This window comes from Amphiprion ocellaris, chromosome 10, assembly GCF_022539595.1.
Source record: "Amphiprion ocellaris isolate individual 3 ecotype Okinawa chromosome 10, ASM2253959v1, whole genome shotgun sequence".
NCBI lineage: Eukaryota > Metazoa > Chordata > Actinopteri > Pomacentridae > Amphiprion > Amphiprion ocellaris.
The window spans coordinates 24,553,407-24,565,935 of NC_072775.1; the positions used below are offsets into that span (position 1 = coordinate 24,553,407).

The 12,529-nt window shown below is 38.6% G+C and overlaps 1 protein-coding gene across 9 annotated transcripts in view; it reads right to left on the reverse strand.

The window, feature by feature from the left end:
* LOC111576970 (protein tyrosine phosphatase receptor type M) overlaps positions 1–12,529 on the reverse strand; it is a 178,745-nt gene that overhangs the window by 135,833 nt on the left and 30,383 nt on the right. The gene's annotated exons all lie outside the window — the stretch shown is intronic.

Consider the following 12,529-nt stretch of genomic DNA (forward strand, 5'->3'; position numbering starts at 1 on the left):
TACACAATGAGATGCATTTAAGTGAGACAGAGTGAAGGATTACTGTAGTAGGCGAGGCACAACATACATTACCATCATTAGCAACACGGCAGTCCCATTTCACAATGACAAGTATGAAGTGTCCAAACTCCATCATTGTTAGGCATTATGTTCCCAAACTGCACCACCGTCAGGGATAAATTGATTTATTTTCTTTGCCGGCTGCAGAACTTTGCTGTTCATGTGCCCTTACTCCACCAAGCCACTCTAATCTTTTTACAAGCTGCTTGCAAAATGACAGCAAGCAGCCGTTAGGGCCACGCTTCAACCAGGCTTGGCGTGGGATCGATTAATACAAATACCCCTTTATTTGTCGCACCTTAAAGGCCACACAGAGAATGTGAGAGTTGAGCTTTTTTTCCCTCTCAAAGTGCTTTTCAATCCACTCATTAATCTACAAAAAAGGGATGTCAGAACAATGTGTGGCTGGAAGTTCATACCGAGTTAAGAAAAAAAAAGTGAAATATAAAGATGGCTTTTACACTGGTATTGGTTATTTTAGAGAAGGCAGACAACTTGGAGAATTGGACAAAATGATACTGTGCTGTTTCAGATACATGATTACATTAAGTCATTGTTGATAACAGATGTACAGTAAATTATGCTGCTTCCTGCCAGAAATTAATACAAATGGCAAATCTGAAAATGTTTGCTGGCACATTGCTAATACGTTTCTAAACACAGATGACATACAAATTTTATTGCCTTTGGGAACGTCCTTTGAGCCAGAATCTATGCCAGGCCAAAACCAATATCTCATCTCTTACAAGCTCCCTCTGACATTCTGCTGTACAAAGGCTAAGAGCAGGGGTTTTTGTTTTCCGATTTATCTCTCTGGTGACATTTACAGTACATGCGCAACTGAGTGGCCAAATGAGGAGAACACAGGATAATTAATACCCAGCTTCATAGGGCAACTGATGGTATATTTTTTACTTTGTCTGTTTTTTCGAGGATCACATAGAAAACGGACTGATTGTCGAAGTATCACAGGTAAAAAACAAGCTACACAAACAATGTGGAGAGCTTGTCCATACACTGATAGCCCTGCTGGGTTGATATTTTCTGCCTCAACGCTGGTTTGTTAAACTTAGAGTGGACAACATATGTCATATTTCTATCATCTTGACATCCTCGTTGAGTTGCAGTCTTCTCTGTTCAAACATCATTGTCAAACATGCCAAATTCAGTACATAGCAAACCATCCATTGTTCTATTTCCTATGTAGTCACAGAACAGGAGTTACGTCCGGTTATTGCTATTTGTTGTTTTTGGGTACACTCTAAGTTAACGCTGTGGTCAAAACTGTCAGATTCTATGCTGCAAAGAAACAGAAAGCCTGAAACAGCCAATTAGAGTTTCTATCAACCTTCGCACCACTTTTCATCTGCAACAACTTCCACCAGTTGAAAGTCACCTATAGACAGAAGGCTCAACTCATTTCCCTGATTTCAGCCTCCTCGACTCCTTCACCCTTAGTCTTGCAGCTTGTGACCCAGAAATCAATCTTGGTGCATCATCACAAACGATATCTTGATTCCTAAATTGCATCTTGAGGAGAGAGGATTGAGGAAGTTTGCTCCAGGAGCTATGAGCAATTATGCCAGGTGTATAATTCCTGTGCCCTCAGTGAAGGCTTCTCTGCACTGGTGAGACACAGCTGAAATACACAAACCATGCTGGGAGCTGGACTGCCCAGTGTGTTTATATGATATACGTGACTCAATCATAATATATGTCACTGTTTATTAGTTTAGTAGTGTTTTGGGTGCCACAAACCAGCCGCTGCGGACTTATCGGGACTTATCCGTCGGAAATGACACAAGGAATGAACAACCTTGGTGGAGTACTGCGCTCTCTGCGTTCTTTTCTAGTTCTAAAGAGTGCTGTAAGCATTTCCAATGCTGTAATATGAGGAAAAATGAAATTTTAGATCATGCAAACTTCTAAAAAACTTACAAAAAATAATGGATTTTTAAATTGCTTTTATTTCCATACTCACTGAAGAGTGGAACAAAAAGAAATAAGCAGATTTAGATTACTGTTTCATAGTACATCTACTACAGCCCAGTTATATCAGATGTCTTTTTAGGTTTTTCAAAGCTTGTTTTTTTTTTTAAACACTACTGACAAGTTTGCCTACCAAAGTGCAGCACTTCAGCATAATTTAAAGGGGGTTATACCTTAACTAATTTAATTTAATGCTACTCTACAACATTTGTCTATAAGTTATGTTACTGATTACTTTGCAGATTCAAATTATTATGCAACATACAATCACCAGATAAAATAAGAAGCCTTTTTATTGATTAAGCAGCAATATGTAAAGCACTTCAAATTGGTTCTAGCATTAAAACAATACGTACATAATGATGCATCAATCAACATGGACAAATATCATTGTCAAATTAGACAATCTGCATAATAAGTACTTTTACTGCTGTTGTGCTTTCAGTGTGTTTGATGACAACAGCTATATAGTTATATACAGGTAAAAATCTGCATGCATTTCTTTAACTCTTATCAAAATATTTCTGAATTGCAGCATTGTTCCTTTCACCGAAATAAAGTACCACTGTCAAGAACTCTTCAAGGTAAATATAAAGCAAATATGTTCTTTTTCAACTTTTATATTCAGAGGTGTGTGAAATCTTTTCTTATTTACATTTGTAAATATAAAACAAAGACTTTTATACGTGTGTCAAAATGTGATAAAATTTCCATATTTACCTCATAAAATGTTTATTTCCATGCAATAGTTTTTCTTCTGAGCTATTATCCGAAGCTCATTAGCATTCTTTAACATCTGTTAATTGCCACTGTATAATTGGTTGAGAGTTAGTTCATCATTCTGTTGAGGCAGTTTTGTAATCAATCGTTCTACTGTACAGAAAGTATTGTGCACAGCCTATAGGACCTGCAGTGTGAATTGCTGATGAAATGTGAAGTGGCAGTAACAGGGTAACCAGTGATATTTTGTCCAGACTAGCTGAAAATCTTTGCAAGGAAATCTGAAATCACCACTGGCATGCTCATAAGCAAGGCTCTTAACCCCCAGTGGTTCACTTGAAACTGTGCAGTGGCCAACAGAATAAAGCTGTGGTCATCCTGCATCTCCCTGCAGTGACCATGCAAAACTCAAGGCAGTGCTGGAAAAAGAGCATGTACTTCATGCTCAGTCAATTTGAAATAAATAGACATGTCTGTGTAGCCAAGCTGTAACTTGGAGAACATTAACATGAGTCTCTGGCTGCAGCGTCACTGGGACTGGCTCCGTTCCATCAATATTTTGACTCAATAGTTCCAAGTTACTTCGCCCTGTGCCACCCACCTTCCTCTCACAGCATGGTGTAGCTCAAGCAAACCCAAAAAGGTGGCTCTTATTGGTGTTTGATATTTAAATCGATGGCACTGGTGAGGAGTGAAATATATTCCAAGTCAGTGGGAGTGGAGGGAGACTTTAGAACACGAAAGGAAAAAAGCCTTCAAAAAGAATATCCATAAAGCAGAGCCGGTTTCTTGTTTGCTTTTGACAGGTTAGATTTTTTGAAAATGTCACTTATTTTAAAACTTTATCTTCTCGAAAGACACTGCTAACACTTTTGCTCTATTAATGACTCGCCTGTTACTCAGTTTATTTAAACACAAAAGACGTTAGAAAATCTCTACTGTTAATTGCACACATTTTCAGGTAGCAGCAGTTAGAAATTAACAAAAAAAAAGCTAGCATTACAATTACATTATGTACTTGCAATTTAAATCACCTGTTCAAACAAGGCTAGGAATCTGACATATTTAGGAGTATGTGATGCCAGAAATTGATACAAAGCAAACTCATAAAAATGCTGAATGTAAAATGATGTTAAGCCTAGTCTTAAGCATAAGCATAGTCTCTTGGTAATGATGTTTTCTGACTGATTGTATGTATCTGAAAACAGTGGGTGGCACTAACCCATACTACTTTTTCATTGACAAAACTTATTGCTGAGAAGACAGGGTACCATTAAAATAGGTTAACAGAGCGTGAACAAGCAATAAATCAATATGCATTGCTTTGATTGTTACACAAAGCTCTTGGTATCAGATTTCAGTGCTGTGAAAGTCTCCATGCAACTTGTTATTGACCTGCTACAGAATTGTTCTGTCCTGAGGTAAACAATAAAGCATCTTGTCCTATAGAAATTACAAAGCATCATAAGCATTCTTAAATGTGTGGCTTCACCATTGTGAGCGCCATAAATCAAACACAAAATGTATCACTGATCACATGTAGCATGTCATCAATAAAAACGGGTGCCTCTGAGTCAAGAGATTACACATTTATGCAGATGAACGCATCAGTCAATAGCATCATAATAGTCCTTCTCTCTGTAGGAGGTTTATATCGCTGCCAGTGCGTGGCACAACCCCCATATAATCAGCCTCGACAGCTGCTGTAATAGATATCCCAACAAGAGGCTGCCAAGTCTCTGAAGGAGATTTAACTTTCAATAAAAGCTTCTATGAGGTGTGGGTAGTCTGGGAGTACAGATGAATGTGCTCCACCCTGTCAACATTACCTTTTCAAGAGAAGCAAGCAGCTTGAAGCTAAAAAGGTGGCCCTAGATATGTCACGAAACAATTTATTCCTGAGTGAGAATACACAATAGTCTTTATATTCTCACGCAGAGTGCATTTCAAAGAAATCTATCCATCTTTTCCTGGACTGAGCCAGAGGCCACAATCAATACCTCAACCCCTCAATGCTGGAGCCAATTTCTCCTAAAGATTTTCAAGTCAGACTTAAAAGGCCTTTTGTTACTGCACCTGTAACAAAAGTAAACTTTCGACATTAAACGCTGTGTGTGTGTGTGAAAGTTTGGTAGCATAGTGGACTACTGTGTGCACATTGCTCTAAATGCCAGTGAATGAGAGTGAGAAGAACTGTAAGAGAGAAAAAATAGAACTGTGGTAAGTCATAAAAGGTAAAACATGTTTTCAAATGCAGCTCTGCGGTGAGGTTGGACATTGCTCTGCTCTTCTTTTGCTACATTTGTTTGTCTGCAAAATCAGATTTGTAAAACATGAAATGCAAGAACGGCGTTCTGATTGTATCAGTTGTTCCTGGTACTTGGTGAACTTTTTTCTTAAAAGTCTTCAACAGATATTCTAATTTACTTCCTTGTCAAGAGTTGGTACAGAACACTTATACCACACATGTCATAACTGCAAACGAAGTTTGACCCAGCAGGCAATTAGCTTAGCTTAGCATAATGACTGGTATCTAAATGTTCTGCACTTGTATAGAACCTTTCTACAAAGTGCTTTCCTTTCAAAGCAGTTTACATTGTGTTTCCCATTCACACACACACACACACACACACACACACACACACACACACACACACACACACACACACACACACACACACACACACACACACACACACACACACACACACACATTGACAAACTTCCCATGGTGCCTGCCTGCCATCAGGAGCAACACTTCAGGTTCAGTGACAACATGCGAAGGACCAGAGGATTGAACTGCCAACCTTGCAATTACTGGACAACCTAGTCTACCACCTGAGCCACCACCACCCAACTTTAAAACTAATTTAACCCTAAATAAATATATCTAATTAGTTTTATTCATATGAAAATCTAAGAACAAAAATGCCCCATTTTACATAGGATTATGTGCAGAACAATTTCTTGGCCAAGCTTAGTGGTTTCTAGTCATCAAATGTCCAACTATTCCTTCAAGATTACAATTTTACATTTGTTGCAGGACATATTACAGCGAAACATGGAAAGTTTATGGTAGGACTCCATAAATAACCCAATAATTTTGAGTTTCATATGCCATGGTACAAAGGATGTACATGAAAAACCGTGCTATTGGTGTAGTGCATTGTAGTTTATAGTGCAGGAGACAGAATATCCTCCCATAGTGAATACTGAGCCCTTTTCCAGCAAAACCACTGCTTCAGTCCCAGTGGCAGATATCATTGCTGCACGACCTCCTTAGCCTCTCTGCCAATTCTTCAATTACCAGCCTTCCAACCTGTTCTGTTGGGCTAGGAAATCGCAGGTCTGCCCTTCGCCCCAATCTCCCTCAAAGTCTGCACTTGTTTTAACAAACATCTTGTCTGCTGGCGTCCCTGCAGACTGAAACCACAAGGCAATCTTGGGTAATTTAAAACCAATGTCGACTATCTCCCTCCACCATGGCCAGTTTAGAGCTTCAGAATCCTGCGGCTAAGCCCCTTAGGGACTGATAGGCCTTTTCACTCTGGCCCTATTTCACTTATCTATTGGCAGCTCCTGCCAAGTTCTATCTCTGGCCTGAATTGCATGTATATATACTATCTGTTTGGGGACTTTGAACTGTGGGAAGGGATTTAGACAATCAATCTCAATATCATTATCAATCACGTCTTGCTGTTCACCACATTGATTCGAAGGGAAATAAAGAAGTTGGAGTGGAGATTTCCACTGATAATCTGCTTGGCTGAGCTATTCACTTGTCGGCAATGTTTCGCAAAACAAAACTGACAAACCCATCTAGTGTGGCAGGACAAAATCAAGACAAAAAGAAAGCACTGCATTTTTAAGTTAAGACATGCAATGACTATTTTGTTTTAAAACTACTGTGCATAAATTCTTTATTTAAAACAAAAAAACTCTGTGGTGGTATTTTTATCTCCATCATTATAAAACCTCTTTGCCTTTCCAGGGCATTTTTTTTGTCTTGTCAACCAAATATCAACTCGATGAATGTGCTTTACATCAAGAGTACAACATAGTTCCTGATCAAATCCACCCTTGTGCATAGTTAGATGTACATCGAAGATGACAGGCAGCCTTCTCCTTAGATATGTTAAATTTTGACAGATGATTTCCAAGCTATGTATGCCAGTACAGGGTTCGACGTTCTCTTCCACTACGCCTGTCAAGAACTTTCAGTAAATGACTTCACATCCATCTCCTTTCTGTACAACCTGCCAGGCACCAATTAAGATGAATATGGAATCTAACTCAGAGACGTGGAAGACGCTTATTGTAATTTTCCCCTAAGTAATACAAATGAGGAATTTGGGTCTGTATGCATAGAAGCATCCTGAGATGACACATTTTTATTTATTATTTTGAATCACAGCGTGTGAGACATTGACAAGGAGGTGAAGATCAATTCATATAATAGAGAGGGCAGGTTTTTCTTGAAAACAAAAACTTAAAAAAAACAGAGAACCCTCAAGATCTCAGGATAAGATTTAATCAGTGTTGGTAGACTGAGGACAACCACCTGCTTTGCAAAGTGTTTAGTTTACACAGAGTGTGGTTTTCGGTGCATCTTGACTCTGAGTTGACAGCAACAATGCTAGTTAACGATGGCTTCTCTCCTATTGTTCCCAGCACCCTCATTCATTCTTGTCTCTATTAACAGAGAGAGCTACAGACTGTCTGTCTCAGTGCCTCTGCCCTCCAGAGAAAGAAAGAAAATAAGGCTGTTTCCTACTCAGCTTAATGCCTGCTGAATGACGGAGAAAAATAGGCTTGTTTGGCTTCCCATTGACTGGTGTTCAACATGCCCCCAGAAATGATATGGTGACTGAGCACAAAAAGCCCTTTATTAGAATCACTGTTTATTTGTTGCACAAGTTCAAATTGCAGAGGAGAAGATGCAGTTTGAACAGTGAGGTGGCAAAAAGCAGTGTGGCATGCTAAGACTTGTAAGAGATTCAGAAGAAAAAAAATAAAGACATTTCCTGCTGTGTCTGAATGCCCTGCTATTGTTGATGTATATCCTGTGCTGCAGAATAGACTTATGGAGCCAGTTTAAAGTGGAATTAACCCGCTGCATTGATTCACAACACGATTTTGGTTCAATACTGTAAGGCTGGATATTAAAACTTCCTACAGCTTGGTTTCACATTTGATCTAGGTGTGATGGGCCACTGGCCTGAGCTTCAATCAATAAAAAACAGCATAAGAGAGGCGAAAACTCTCTGGTTTCTGGCGAAAAATAGATCCACACCTGGACAGGGAGTCCTCTGGAAGAGAAAAAGGAATAAGAGCCCAACCTGTACTCAATGCCAAAAAGCCCCTGGCTCACTCCAATAAAAAACAACACTCCTATCCCACAGTGGATGACCCTTTAAACTCAACCCCTTCAATCCTCCCAAAACCTGCTAAGTCAACAAACCTTTGAATTCTGCCTGAACAGTATAACAAAGAGGGGAGGAAATGCTAATGTCAATATCAGTAGCTTTCCCCGGTTCTCACTGAGTTTCCCAGAGTCTAATTTGTCAAACATGCAAGTAACAATGCCAGAAATTAGCCCAAAGGGAGATTTCTGCCAGACGAGAGAATGATTATGTTTGATCATAGAATAAACAAGAACATTAACATGCTTTGTTGGTTTTCCAGAACTGGAACAAAGTGTTGTTTTTATGTGTGGAGGAGGAAATAATTCAAGGTTGAATGTCAAAGAATTAGGAAATTACTAAAGCTAATTAGAGAATGTAGAAGAATAGAATAAAGGTTGAATCAATCTCTCTTGAGAAGGAGAGAAAATCTAGGCCACAAGACAAAGCTTGCACATTCAGGCAGAATTATCAGCTTGATGAAATATCATTACTTCAGTTTTGTGTCGTGACATATCATCAATCACATATGCAGTGCGTGTAATCCCTCCCCACACCGCCATGTAAAGCTTGGATCGCCTGATCAGCAAGGGGTCAGACAGTGCACAGGTGAAAGGTGGATGCCTGCCCAGTGAAAGGTTAGCATGACGATCTGAGCTCTGCTTGACAGGTGTGGCTAAAGAGATTTCAATCCCAGAGGGGGCCTTTTCAGAGTGTCATCTTAGGGTCTTCAGCTGCACACTACAAAAGCACTCAGGCCCTTTGTCTCTCTGCTAAAGCCCCATAAATCAGCTACCTGAAAGGAAAGCCTCATGGCCAGACTTAATCCTCCTGGGTCAGGCAGAACCAATGCAGAAGTCATGAGGCACATGAGGCCAGCTTTCAAATTTACTGCATGTGTCAGTTTCTTGTTTTTGGATCCACACTGACCATTCTACAGGCTCTCGCCACCAAAAACAAGTGGGAGGAATCTTACCTTATTGTGTTTAACTGCAGCCTCAGTTCTTACAGCCATGACATTTTAAGACAACGCAGATAATTAAACCAATAAAGATCACCAACAGCATTTGCGATGACATTTCTCTGCTATGTGAAGCAGCTAGCAATATATCATCCACATGATTTTGTCCTCATAGCCTGAAGCTATTTCTGTAAATGACATTACAGTCCATTTCCACTGTGTCAAAATGCTGGCCATTATCACAGCTATATTGGCAGGATTGCTGTTCCTAATTACTGATGCACCAAGGCAAACATCATGACTAAACTCTATAGGAAATTAAGTGCCTTCTTGTTGGAATTTGTGGTTCATTTCATCCCTGCCATGTCATTATTGTCCTGCCATGTCATGTATTGCTTGTACTCCATACCATGCAACTGATGTATTGAGTCAATTAAGTGTAAATCTGACATTTTCCACTTCTAATGCCCATTTCACTTAGGTTGTCTGCTGAGCATAGACCTGATTACTCCCAAAATCTGACATTATTTCCCCTAAAATTTCAACCTGTGCATTTTTTCTCACTGCACTACACTGATTAAGATGATATTCTCTTAGCTAACATGAGGCTAAGGATAAGTAAATGGAATTATACATTGGTCACATCATTGCTAATACTCAATCCACATACAGAAATATTTAGTCATTTTAGTAATTATGCTTATTTGTGTTCTTTCTTAGAGTTAGATGGTAAGGTGAGTACCACACTCATGTCTGTTGCATATCAAGCCGAAGCATGAGGGCAGTTAGCTTAGATTTGTGTAAAGACTAAAAACACACTACAAACACCTTGAGTTGGTTCATTTTCACAGGAAGATGTTGCCACTGATTGCTTAGCAAACTCACAATGGTTTTATACTGTATATCAAGATGTGAAAACTCTCCCATCCTAATTTTCAAAGTAGGACAAAGAGTAACAATAGCCTCTAAGTGCCAAATTAAATTGCTTTTCTAGTTCAGAAAGTATAGAGATAAGTACGAGCCATAGACACTCATCAGTAACAACCATGACCAGTTGCCACATCCATTAAAAGTACTGTTGGTTGTCCTTTCAATGCAAGCTTCATGGTCAAAAACATCCATGACGCTGTGTCCATCAACCACCTCCGCCCAAACTATTGTGTTTTCTATACTGAATGAGTATCAAAGCAAGTTCATTCCTTTATCCCCTTTCACTTTTATTTATGTGTGTAAATGTATTTATGCGTTTTCAGTGTTGTGTTCAAACTGAACTTATTACCTATGGAATTTGATAAATACACTACCGTTCAAAGGTTTGTCGTCACTTAGAAATGTCCCTATTTTTGAAAGAAAAGCATTTTCTTTCAATGAAAATAACATTCAGTGAATCAGAAATACAGTCTAGACATTGATAATGTGGTAAATGACTTCTAGCTGGAAACAGCTGATTTTTAATGGAATATCTACATAGAGGTACAGAGGAACATTTCCAGCAACCATCACTCCTGTGTTCTAATGCTACATTGTGTTAGCTAATGGTGTTGAAAGGCTAATTGATGATTAGAAAACCCTTGTGCAATTATGTTAGCACATGAATAAAAGTGTGAGTTTTCATGTAAAACATGAAATTGCCTGTGGGACCCCAGACTTTTGAACGGTAGTGTAGATAAAAGTGGTTAAAGTCAAAGTAAGCCAATTATGTTCTCATCTGTTTTAAAAATAGGTCATTAAAATGATCAGTCAATATCAATAGACTGTAATGAAACATTTTATTGAGATCAATTATACTATATCGCCTAGAAAGAAGAGCTCAATCACGACAATACTACGGTGTCATACATTCTTGATTTTACCTTTCAAATTGCTGAAATCAGATAAATAAATGAATATATGTATTCTAGTTGACTCCTTGCAGCTAACCCACTTTTACTATGATAATATTGTATGCACAGGATAGCATATAACAAATTAGACTTCAGTTCAGACAGTCAAGTGGTATGAATAAGTCAAGGAAATAAAGGAATTTCCTCAGTCTCATTAATATTATTAATTTTTAAATCCAATTATTGTATGACTGCTCGTGACCTATTTTCTTATTTAAGTGTCCTATCAAAACCTTACACATCACAGAGTGTGGCGCAACCTTTAATGTTTTAGATGGATCTGGAGCTTCAGCAGGGTGTTCCACTGGGAGAGTTTGGGCCTCCAATCTCGGCTGCCTTCTGTCCCCTGCAGGAAAATATTACGATCTAGCTAATATACTATCCAGGTGAAGAATTGCAGGTATTAGTCTGGAGCATACAAACTTCTCAGACACGGCACCTCCTTGATGTCTTGCTACACTGCAGGATTTTTCATTAACAGTGTGACAAACGTCCGTAAGAAGTCATAGTGCAAGCACATTCTAGCTGGACAAAAGAGGGAATTTATAGTGGACGATGGCCAATGTGAGAACAAGTCAGGAACAGTGAATGTACAACAGAATGAAGAAAAACTACAGCGGCACTGAGAGTTCATCACAAAGCATCTTTAGAAAGTACAAAGTGATAAAAAAAATAAGCAATTAAGAAAACATCTTCACCAAACTAACACATGCACAGCATTCAGAAAAAAAAAAAAATGCTGCATTGTGGGAGAATGCAACCAAAAGCAGAAACAAGCTACAAATACAGACATTTATTTCAAATTAAATCAGATAATCGGACCCCAAGCAGCTTCTGGGTGCTTTTGCTCCTGTCACATTTTTCTTGACAGTGGGCTCAGTTTTCACTGCAAATAATTTTCTGCACCTTTATGAAAACAGAACAATCGTGGCTTGAAGAAGAAACTACTTAAATATTTGTTTTTTGCAGTAAGGTATAATGCTATAAATCATAAAAAGAAAAAATAAGTGGGACTGAAACTGGGGGAAAAAAGGACTCAATATACATTTTTCCAAGTATCCACAGATCCATGCTGCATTTGTTTTATTTATCAAGAATGTTTTGTTTTGCTCTCAATCTCTCTCTTGTCATCTCCTCTCTGGTTTATGTAAACACAGTCTGTAGTTCACTCAAAAAGGTTGATTTATAGATTCTTAGTCATGCTAAGGAGTGCAGAATCTGCAGCAAATAATTTATTCTGGAAGTTTTTTGAAAAACGATTTTGATGAAATAGCAGAATTTTAAGGCCAATTTTGGTTATATTTCTTGACCGTACTGTACATCACACAAAATGTATTGACCGAAAATATGAAAATCTGGCAATTCTCGCCCTGCCATTATCTCGCAATTATAAAGAAATCTTTAACAAATCTGTAGATCCAGACTATAAACCACATCACTGCCAAAATCTATTAACTTGGCCCTTGTGTCATTTCTGACCTTCCCTGTAAATTTCATCCAAATCCATTTTTGAT